Source organism: Haemaphysalis longicornis, unplaced genomic scaffold, assembly GCF_048455015.1.
Source record: "Haemaphysalis longicornis isolate Haplotype H1 unplaced genomic scaffold, Haemaphysalis longicornis Haplotype H1 scaffold_8, whole genome shotgun sequence".
In the NCBI taxonomy this organism is placed as follows: domain Eukaryota; kingdom Metazoa; phylum Arthropoda; class Arachnida; order Ixodida; family Ixodidae; genus Haemaphysalis; species Haemaphysalis longicornis.
In genome coordinates, this window is record NW_027526445.1 from 117,058,234 (window position 1) to 117,070,547 (window position 12,314).

The 12,314-nt window shown below is 46.6% G+C and overlaps 1 protein-coding gene across 1 annotated transcript in view; it reads right to left on the reverse strand.

Annotated features, from left to right (window-relative positions):
- Window positions 1-12,314, reverse strand: part of LOC144149266 (inositol-trisphosphate 3-kinase A-like) — a 488,782-nt gene that overhangs the window by 203,225 nt on the left and 273,243 nt on the right. The window lies entirely within an intron of this gene.

Genomic DNA, 12,314 nt, shown 5'->3' on the forward strand with positions numbered 1-12,314 from the left:
GCAGAGCATTTCCGGGGGCGCACGACGTTAAGTAGTTTGCGTTACGTTAATGTTGTTGCACTTGTTGGTGTTGGTTGTTGTATTGTAATTAAATGAGGAGACGTAGTTACGTGGTCTCGTACATCATTTATTAGCAGGTGGGTATGACTATTATTCTTCTCTTCTCTCTCTTTTCTTCTCTGGCTGTTGTTGTTGCGTCGTCGACGTCTAGATGCCTCTGGTTGAGTTCGAGGGAGTCGATGGGTGACGTCATTGTTGAAGTTGTTCTTGTTCTTGCTGCTGTTGTATCAGCAGCTTCTTGACGTAGTTTGAATGAGTCAAGGATATAAGGCGCGTTCGTAGCCCTCCATTCTGTGTCATCTTTGTGGCGCAGCAGTGGGTAGAGCACCATGTACCTTGCGTTCCGCCCGCAGGGTCGTGGGATCGAAACCAGGCGCCGGTAAGTATTATTTTTTTTATATAGTGTAGGGGGAGGGGTGCGGACTACGACGGACAACTAGAACGAGTGACATCGTGAGTTAAAGAAATGCTCTGCATTTAAAAAACTTCCTCCAAAAGTGAGCTCACAACTTGACGCAGAAGAATCATGCAGAAAAGCCACCTCGGCCTCTGTTAGCCCAATGTAATGGTGTTTCCGGCACGTGTCCCTGCTGTTACAAATCTGATAAGCTTCGGCGATTTCCCGCGTGCGCTGGCTTTTGTGCCTCAGCACAACTATACTGACTGATTCAACTAGGGAGCGCAGCAGCACTCCCGCAGTGACGGGATGACGACCGTACTCCCTTCAGAGGCCCGGAACGTTCTCTTAAGCGGACGTTTATGCATCGTCCCGTCTGGCCGATATACTTGCCACCGCATGGGTGAGGAGGAATACACGTTTCACCTCACTACAATTGCAGTAGGTGAAACGTGTATCATGCTTTACAGAGCAAGTACCGCCACCAGTAGCTGCTCCTTCTACTTGCACCCTTCAAACGATGCTCCCACGAACACTACAACTACTTGCCAGCTCGAAGGCCGAAGCTTATCAGATTTGTAAAAGCAGGGACACGGGCGTGAGTCACCATTCCGTTGCGCTAACAGATACTGGCTTTTCTGCATAATTCTTCTGTATCAAGTTGTCAGTTCCCTTCTTGGGGGGTTTGGTTTTAAGGGCGAAGACCCTTAGGGGTTCAGGCTGTCGGCGTCTCATGTCGTCGTTATCGTAGCCATCGTCTCATGTAGTCCGCGTACTATAACACGGGGCAGTCTTGGTGCCATAGGGAGTTTAATGGGTTCAACGCTGGTCGACCACTCTGGACATGTCGTAGACACTCGAGTCACGGCCCGGGGGTTAAGAAGAAGGTCTCCTTCACCTCGAGTAGTTCGAGTGGCGCTGGCTACCACCCCTAAGCGCAGGAAACAAAAATACCTTAACATAAATACCCCAGAAAGTGAAGGAAAAATATCCCCGCTGGTAGCGTAATGGTCATCGCACCAGACCGGTATTCTGGAGGCTGTGGGTTCGGATCCCACGCGGCGGGCATTTTTTTCTCCGCTTTCTTTTTTTTTCTTTCCAAATATTGAAACAGATAAAGAATTTGGAAAGAAAAAAAAGAAGCGGAGAAAAAATGCCCGCCGGGTGGGATCCGAACCCACGACCTCCAGAATACCGGTCTGGTGCGATGACCATTACGCTACCAGCGGGGGTACTTTAGCCTCCATCGGGTCGAGACCGGTTAAACGAGATCAGGTAAACGAGATGTTAGTCGCGCGAAAACGAGATCGGCACCGACTGTGAGTTGCAAAATGTGCGGCTACAAAATATTGAAGTGGCTGCTTTAAATTTTCACGCGTTACGTTTTCCAAATGTTGGCGATCCGGCGCTTGTAAGACTGGAATGTTAATTGGCACAGCTACTGACTGTAACTTGTTGGTTCTCTCGTTTATTAAAGCGAGGCTTCAGTGTCCTCACGGATGCCGTTGTACGCCAATACGCCCTGCAGGAAAGCCAACTTTCGCTGACGATGATGACGAATGGACGTGGGTGTCAAGGTTTTGCGTGCCAGGACGCCGCAGACGACAAGAAGGGCGAGAGAGTAGAAGCGGCGATGGGAGGCGGAAAACGAGATAACTGAGGCGCTCTTGTACAAGACAATGGCATAATTTCCCGAACTGGCCTTGGCTCGCGGGAGGAAGGTCGAAGCGCCTAAATTCTTAGGAAATAGTTTCGGATCGCCCTTCGTGCCACTCATTTGTCGCTATTGTATTGAGTTGTGTTTCGTTTGTTTGTTCTTATGGGGTGGAGAAGAAGGAGTTGCCGGGTGTAGGGGACAACAGCGGGTAGTTGAGAGTCGGACGTCGACCAGTGAGGTCAGCCGGCGTTTGGATCGGAGAAGCGTTGCGAGTGAAGTGTGCACCCTGCGCCGTGTGTTGTGTGTAAACCAAGCGTGGTTTTTAGAATAAACAGCGTTTCAGTCTAGTCCACGTAGCCGCTGAAATAGTCTGGCATCCTGCAACGAGTCCCAGTGTTCCCTCAAGGGTTGTCCCGCACCCGAAGAAAAAATATGACTGTGGGTGAGTGAAGTTAAAAAAAAAAGAATCTTTCCCCCGTGGCCGCAGTGGAACCTGCGTCCCTTTCTTTATGAAGCCGGCTCAGTCGACCAGATTGCTCCATTTCGACGTGGTTGAAGCGAACTCCAAGCAGAAGGTACCAATCTGCACCGTGCACCACAAACCCAAGCATTTTACTTACGGAGTGTACACGCGAGAGTTCCTGCGGGTATTCTAGAAAAGTGATACATATATCTCATAGTAGTACGTACTTGCAGTGTGGGATTGGCCAACCGAAGAATCCATCGTGAGAAAGCGTCGCGTTCAACCATCGTCGTTGTTAGATGGAGGGATGCATGATTTTTTCATTGATTAATCGAACGATAAAACAGGCACCAAACAATATCGCAGTACAGATAACAGCAGGACCGGCGAAGTTCAGTACGCGGCGCAACCTTATTCACGAAAAACAAGAGCGACAAAGGTTCGCCATCATAATCATTAGTCGGCGATAAATAAATAGCCCGAAGCGATGAAGAAGAAACTATATAGAACAATCCCAGCTTTCATCGATGCTTGCCCAGAGGTGCGGCCTTGTTCAGTCCCTGGCGGGAGCAGAGAGGCAGCTTACCTGCGTAGAAAATGAAATATGGCCCAATTATGAACTGCAGTATACTACATGGCACACACAATTTTACCGCATTCCAGTGCGCACGCGCACGCACGGTTACACACACACACACACACGCACACACACACGCACATACACGCACACATACAAACGCACGCACACACACACACACACGCACACACACAAACGCATATTCCAGGTTATCAAATTATTTGCAAATTATGATCGTTTACCGCAATTCATGGTTCGTATTTCTACATTGGCTACAGCGTCTACACTCACTGTAGTATCGCCGAATAATACCAGCTGAGAAGAACGCCGATGCTGGTCATGCCACCCACACAAGGAAATTGTTTCGTAAAACCGCTAACATATTTGTTGCGCCGAAGCTACATATGGAAGTGAGACACGCCATATTCATGAAGCTCCAGAAACAACATATTTGCGGGACAGTGCCCCCACCCGAGGGACCAGTCGCTTGACCAGAGCTCCCAACGGTGGGCGATGCGGACCCCACACGTACTTTGCGCCTTCTCGCGAGCAGAGTACGCACCTGGCACATCGTACACTGAATAGGCGGCGGTATGTCCTTCTCCGACCGATACAGACTAACAAACGACTCATCTAAACCCTCACACACCGCAATCAAAACCTACCTGGCACACTCACTTGCTCGTTCTGCGGAGGGTACGCGAACACATGCCACACGTTTTTGGCTTGTGCTAGATACCAAACGTTACTCTCATCCTAGGTGGCGAGGCTGGCTGACCTCGGCACTGCTGCCGTACAGAGCGGACGAAGCGTTGGCGACAGCTGCCGGAAAGGGCGCGCTAGGCTAAGGGTGTTTTGGAAACAATCTTACCCTTGCCCGCTCTGCAAGGACTTCGACACATCATGTGGGACTGTGGGGACCTCCGTAAATTCCGATTCCGATGCGCCCAACCGGTGCCATTATATGAAGTGTGGTCGACAGCCACGAATACCAGTCGTACCAAGGAGTGGCTACTCTCCCTGTGGGAGTCCGCAAAAGAATCATGCGTTGCCCGAAGAATTTAGGGCCCACAGGAGCCCTGCACCTTCTCACCAAATAATCCCCAATTTTTTTAGGCCACTGGCCACCCCTTTGCCCAATAAATATTAACCCATACATTGCATATCGTTCTTTCCTTCGCAGTACGGGCTAGCGCGCCACATGCCAACGAGAGCGCCGGCTTAAAGGAGCCATGAAGACAATACACAAGTTCGGTTCATTCGAAAGGTTGCCTCGTTAGAATCACACTGACACCACTTTTAACGTATTCTTTGCTCAAATAAGCTATATAATTAGGAAAAAATGGAATGGCCACGCGACCCACTAGCTCATTTCCCGCGACAGAACCTATGATGTCATATGAGCCCAGCTGTACGATTGGCTGAATCCGGAAAAAGCAAACGCAATTGAGGCAGAGCTTTAAATAAGGTTGCCGAACGAGCTATTTGCGCCCAAATTCAATGCATATCCATTTTACAGCAGTAAGAATGGTGCGGTAAACAGCAAAAGTTACGAAAGTACACGTAAACATAGAAGTACCGATGCGCACTGCTGTTGGTACTGGGCGCACTGTGCTTTTTTTAGCTGCGCAGCAGTCCGACGCTTTGGAGTTGTCTTATACGTCGCTGGCCGATTGGCCTGAACGACGTTGCCTTACGTGACCCTGTTTGTCAAGCATACCCCATGTTTCACGAAGCGATTACTTTCTACCGTAACAAAAACAAGCCAGGTGTAAATACGGTCAAAAACAAAGCAACGGTGGTGTGCTGAGTATGACAGCGCCATCTGGGCAGTTTGACGAGAAGCAAGGCTGCATAGCCGAACGGCGCAGTGGAAGTTCGTTTGTATACGCGGCGTTATGACTTCATTGTAGACGCCACCGAAACACACGATTTGGCGGGAGAATCAAAATTTTGACCTAAATTAATTTCTCAGTGAATACGGCATCATTTGCTGCCGCGCAAGCGCTGGGGACGCCATAAACCACGAAATCTTTCGATTAAAAGAAACCTGTATTTTGTCTTCATGACTCCTTTAAGTGGCATGTCCTACGTGACCGCTAGCCACTCTGCCAGGAACTCTTAGAAAGCACACACCCTCCCATGAGTGCCGCCAAAACAGTAAACGTTGGTCAAAAGGAATACAATTATACGCAGGCAAAACCACCAATAAAAACGAGGATGAACCCTATACACGACTACATCGGCCAGGCCCTGTCGAACACGTGAGCATGTAGGACTCCTCAAATAAGAGGCCACCACAAGAGCAAAGAAGAGACCCTTTAAATTCGTTGGCTCGAAAATTGTCCGTTATATATGACAAAGAACTTATCAAACTCTTTTGCCGGCAGATGAGACTTGGCAATAACACGTGGCATGCTCTTGGACAGCACGGACGAAAGTGGCGCCACTTCCGGTAGCGACGGCATATACCTTACGCTGGCACCCTCAACCACGGCGTCAACGCAGTCCAGTGTAGCGAGGTGCGGAACTAGTGTCTCTGCTTTTGAACACACTGTTAACCCTGAAACAATGCATTTAAATCAGGCGATAAAACCCCGGTCATGGCTTATGTGCTCTACACAATATCCTGATAAATAAATTAAATAGGCAGAATTTAAGCAGAGCGATGAAATTAGAAAATATTCACAACTCTCCTCTATGCCCCTTTTCGAAAACTCGATCGTTTAAATAGTCTATTGCCCGCTATCTATAAGGGCCATATCGGCTGCGTTGAGCGACGGGACGGCTGAACGTGGGTTTAACACAAAAGGAGCACGATTCTATTCAGCACAGTGACCATTAGTCCTGCTAAAGGTAATTGGAGAGGAATTGGTACACGCCGGCGCCGAAAGTGGAGCACTTCGTGAACTTCCCATGCTAACAACCGGTGGAGGCAATTTCTCGCGTGGTAAATTCCAAACACGGGCACCTACACAATCCATAGGGGATTGATAATGCCAGCAGCAACGCTGCTATGCATACAAAATGTTAATGTATACATTTTAACGTTAAAGTATACCTTATGTTAATCTATACATTGTTAATGTTAATATATACATTGTATATACATGTTAATGTATACAAATGTATGCTAATGCATACAAAATATAAGCACATAACCGAGGATACTAAAGAGTTATTTTAATTAAGAACACGCATTTGATTAAATTTTGCGATAACTAATGAAAAAGAACAACGCGTCAAAACAGTGTCAAAGAGTAACAAGATCAAAGCAAGCACACAAACAAAAGATGTCGGCTCGAGCTTCTCCAACAAGAGGAACAAGAGGTCCTAATATATGGCACACGAGAAGTGTGAACACAGAAAAAATGAATTGCATGCGGCACATCTCCAGTGCATTCATCGAAGGCGGAGCTGGAGGGGAGCGGAAGATCTTAGAGGGTGGGAGAGGAAGAAATGAAAGGGTGTTACGTAGGAGGGTCGGTAGAAGACTATTGTCTTTCGTATATATTTGCAGCCAAGCAAGCGGACACGCGTCCAATAGTTTCAGTTGAAGGTACATGGAATGTTGAAACCATCCTCTGCTCACGACGACAGGTTTTTCGCTTCATGCGCAACATTACGCTTTCGCAAAGATGGGTCCCAGGAGGTACAAACACAGCGACTGGCTCTAGGCACACGTTTCACAAACAAGCGTGGCGGCCAACGCAACGAGAACGACTGCAATGCGTTCTCTTACAGATCAGAAACACCCTGCTGACGGGCGAACTGCCAACACCAACAATAGGTGGCGTTGGAAACGCCCACCTTAGTCGTTTCTCATGCAATGAGGGAAAGAAGGTAAACGTTGTTAGCAGTAAACTTTATTAAGGAGACCCTTAGAGCTGATGTCCTCCTTCAGTCCGGGGCGACACCTTGGCCTGCTCTGACCATCCGGGCCCCCTCCACCAGGCTACGCTCGGGGGAGACGTCGGAGCTGGGGCCGAATTCTCTAAAACGACGGGGCGTCGCTTTGAAACGACGCGGTAGCGCCATGCAAATGCATGTGTTCTGGGGTTGGGGCCGTCGCTTTGGGGCGGCGGGCTGGGGCAATCACCTGCAGAAAAGCGCCGTGGCAAGGGCTCGAAGTGACACCCACTGCCCCCCCGTCGCTTCACTTGTCGCTTCGCGCCCTTGCCACGGCGCTTTTCTGCGCTGATTGCCCCAGCCCGCCGCCCCAAAGCGACGGCCCCAACCCCAGAACACATGCATTTGCATGGCGCTACCGCGTCGTTTCAAAGCGACGCCCCGTCGTTTTAGAGAATTCGGCCCCAGGTCAGCGGTGCCACCCACTGCTCGTATGTGGGTTGGCATCCAATGACATGCCAAAACAAACAACCACAGCAGCCGCACTTGGGCAACGGTAATCAATGAAGCTGCTTCTTTCAGTAATATCACTTCAAGCCGCTTCAGAATAAACTGAAAGGTCCAACTCCACTCTTTGCAGCTTGACATCTTCACGCACTTGAAAACGTCGTTCCAAAAAGCGTATGCACTGCCATAAGTAATTCGGTAAAGACCAAACTTGCGAGAAATACTGCACGCCACTGTGTCAACGCACCGGCGACAGCAGACTTTCGGTGCAGCATGAGCGCACACTTCCAAACACGTTTCAACATCTTATTCTTAACTTTGCGTCCCTATGGACTCAGCAGGACGCCAGAGATCTAGAGCTTCCACTCCATCTTAATGGCATGGCAACACGCCAACGCGCTTTCACCGAAGTACCCAGGTGCTAGCAAATCTGAACCAATTATTCTTGTGCGTATGAGCGCACCAGCCAACTACAGGGTCAGACTCAATGGTGGCGCAATATCGACGACAGCAGCAGCTGTAAAACTCCAGTGGCTGCAGAATAAAGCGTAACCGAAACGCTGCACAAGGTCCAAAACAGCAACACTGCTACGTAGTTAAGAACGAAATATCCCTTGGTACCCTAACAGAATCAAACCTGCTTAACCTCAACCCCACGAGATTCTCTGAAAACAACAGTCTGCTATAGCGTCAGGTTAGAACTAACTATAGAAAATTTACAGTATATTTTATGGGAATTACACTTTGGAATCAACTACCTACTGAAATCAAAACTTCTATTTCATCTCATTCATCTATAAAACGTGTCAAACACCACCTCGTTACCACATTTGATGATTCCTCAATGGCATGAACGCTGTTCAAATGAATACATATTGTTTTTGGTTGCCCCTCTGTTTTAATGATGTAAATGTTATCAGTATTGTTACGGGACTAAGGTGGGCAATGCCTCACATCCCCTTGACCGAAGAACGATTACGGCGACGGCGACGTTCCTGGCGCGCATCTTGCGCGAGGTCGGTGTCATGGCCGCTATGCCCATTCTGTAAATAGGTCGCTTCACCCCATCCCATCCTTCGTCTCATCTGTGTCCTGCCGCCACGTAACAGTATGTTTGATGATCCTTTTCGCTGTATAACTCTTTTTGCAGTATGTTTATTTTGTCGGTTTCTTTTTTTTTTTCGCCTTATGCTCTAATTAATTCAGGTATATATATGCTTACAGACTTGAATACATTCTGATTTATTTATGCATTACATCTACTGCCAGTAGAACTGTACTTTCATGTTTTATGTATTAATAGGAGGTCCCCCTGAGTTTTGTAACTCTGGGACCTTCTTCTGTATCAAATGTTGTTGTAATAAATAAATAAATCACAATCTATGCACCGATCACCGTTGTTGGTCATTGCTATCAATAATGTCATAGCACTGCACGTGCGCTCAGGCGTACGCACTTTAAGCGAAGCTGTGCAAACACTAGCAAATGCCTATTCAAGACACACTGCACGCGAATCTAGAAGCGGCGGAAAATACTTGATTTTGTTGGATGCAAAGTGCGCATTCTCGTATCTTACTGCAGACGACCGAAGTTCCGAGCTATAGTTACACCACGGACAAACACATATATTTAAGCTTGCCTCTCGGCATTAACGCTCCCGAGCTTTTCCGTATTGAAATGGAGACCGCATTCTAGTGAATCCAGAATACAATTGTTCGATAATCTTCTTACAATGATCCCAGCGCAGCGCGCAAATACCGCGCAAAACCACAACCAACACATATGCTGTAGGTCTCCACAATCACGTACCTTCACCACGTTCTGTCGAGGAAATGGACTGCACGCATGCAGACCTAAGCCATTGCTACGGTGAACGCTTTGGCAACAAAACAAGAACTGCAAAAGTTACATCTCATAGTGTCATTTGTGTCGACATTTGTCCCTAGTGCATCTCAAGAAACATAGCAGCTGGACAGCGTAACGTTGGACAGCGTAAACAACGCAGCCCAGATTTTTGACGAAAACATTGGCAAGTGCTCTAACCACCTAAAGAATTGTTGAGACGCCAGTTGTCAGGTTCTTAAGATTATATTATAGAATTCCTTAATACTGCTGGCATACCCCCGTCAATCCAAATTTTCAACATATACGCAGGCAAAAAAAAAAAAAAAAAAAAAAAAAAAAACAAACGGGGCAACATGGCCAAGGATACACAATATGGACAGTTCCAAAATGTCGAGTTCGCTGCTTGCCGGTAGAAACGATACAGCTCCGTCAATATTTATTATTTTTCTACAGCGGAAATCTCTAGGAAAATGCTTTAGGGGCTAGCATTAACGCATCTACGTGCTTTGAAAGTACCGGAATCTTCTCGAGCATTTAAGAAATGGAATGAGCAGATTCAGTTCATTTGTTGATCTTCAGTTCATTTATTTATTGCTACCCTCAGGTCTTCTTTTTCACAAAATTTAATTTCATGCTACATCGCCAGGTTGCAATCATAAGAATGTTCAGGACAAATTTTCGACCAGAAATGACGTGTAATAAACGTTTTTAGCAGGGCCTTTCTATTTAAAATAGGAGGAGGGCGGGGGGCGTAACCGGGTAATATCGGGTTTCTTACGCGAAAGCTATGTACTGCGCGAATAGCGCAGAGTGGGTCCCGCGACCCAAAAGCTACGTGCTACCTTTGTAAAATTGATAAATAGCATTGAAGGAGCCCGCAGCACCCTTAATAAGTGCGCAACTAAGAGCTAAAAGTCAGAGGTTGTATCCATTAGTTCCGAAATCACCACGGTGAACTGAGCAGCGGGCAGAAAATCCGGCTGAGAAACTATTTGTTCGCAAATGTTAACTACTATTGTGTTGTAGACATAGTATGTACTTTCGCAAAGCGATCATGCACACAATATCTTGATTGTTCGTAATTATTAAAGCCATTAAGAATGGCCAACAGAAGTGAAAATAAAAAAAGAAGGTTTGACGGGCGGTTTACTCCATTGCCGAAAAATGGCTACACATGTACTTTTTGTTCCTCTTGGGGAGGGGGGGGGGGGTATAAATAAATTGGGATTTAGATGCATTCTTCTTTTATCAATAATGTAGAAAGCAGCGCTACCGTTTCTTTTGCAACTGGCACCTGGTGAGAGAATGTACTGCCCTCGCCATAAAAGAAAGATTTCGAAATTTTTTGCTTTTAGAGTTCTACTGCCATATCCCGTACACTCAGACAGTAGCTTCTGTCACAGTAGCTTCAATTTTGAAGCTGTGTGTCGAACTCGTCGACACTAACCACTGGCTTAACGCCATGGTACCACTCCCGGACATCCTTTGTAGTAGTACCTAATTATAGAGCATTCCGCAACGTGAAATGAACTGTCCGCGAAACACAGCTTCGGAATGGCGTTTCGTATGCGAAAACACCAAAACAACAGATTGGTTAGTAATTCTCCAAAATAGAAGTAAGACTGACCTCATTTACTACCAGGGAAACTAGCAATCAACGTTTCCAAGCTAATCAGTTGATGACGCCGTTTCCGTGTTGTTCGGGACGCCGCCCGAGGCCCTAGAAAACGACTGTAAAACATGATGCAATACGGATAATCCAAAAAAAGTGTAGTTAGTTATTTTCGAAGCATTCCTGGGCTACATAGAGGGGGAATTCCGGGGTGGAGGGAAGGCCGGTGCGATACCCTCTCGTGTTGCTGGTGGTTTCATCACGATGCATACGAAGGCTCGTGGTATGTGTGTATATATAGATACATACACAGATACATACATACATACATACATACATACATACATACATACATACATACATACATACATACTTACGCATATATACTCAAGTATGCATGCATACATACATAAATGCACACACACAAACGTGCATGCGTGCATACATGCGTACACGCAAACACACATGCACAAATACATACATACATACGGGTACACATGCACAAATCCATACATGCATACCTGCATACATACATGCACACATACACACATGCGTGCATACACACATACATACATATACTTTCACGCGCAAATAAACACATGCACGCACACACATACATACATACATGCATGCATGCAAGCATACATACGTACGCACCTAAAGACATACCTACATACATAGATGCATGGATTGAGGAGAGAGACCACGTTTGAACATGCGTCTGACCCCGTGTGCATGTATATACATACATGCACACGGGGTCATGTATGTACGCATGAAGCAGTGCCATGCGCACGTGTTTTAGTTGAACTTAGGTTTCTCTCAATAATGTCGTCACTCATTCCCCGTGCACAAGAGATACGAATCATAAAACTGGTGATTGTTGGCAGTAGTAGTACAGGGAAAGAAGTGCTCTACATGCCTATAAGATAATAACAGCAGATAAAACAGGCGATAGTAACAGCACGCGCAACGAGCTAGACGATATTGTGAAGTGAAAGGGCAACGAATTCAAGTGAAATAAAACAGGCGCTCGCGAAAGAGTACAGACATGGCAAGTTAAACTTGTAGATGGCTCAAACTTGGAAACCTTGAACTAAAGTTTTATGAGAGCCATAAGCTATTACTCATAGCCCAGGAGTTGAGGCGAGAGGTAGTTCGTGTTATGCCGTTCAAAATTTGAGAACAATTTTGAATGTACCTCATACAGCATCATCCCGACTAGAACTAGAAAAAACAAAAGCATACCTTTATATGCAAACTTTCCGTGGTGATAAAATAAGCTTGGGTGTTTGCAGAGGAACAATAACTAATCTTCTGGACAGTGTGGCAAGAGCTTCGAATTGT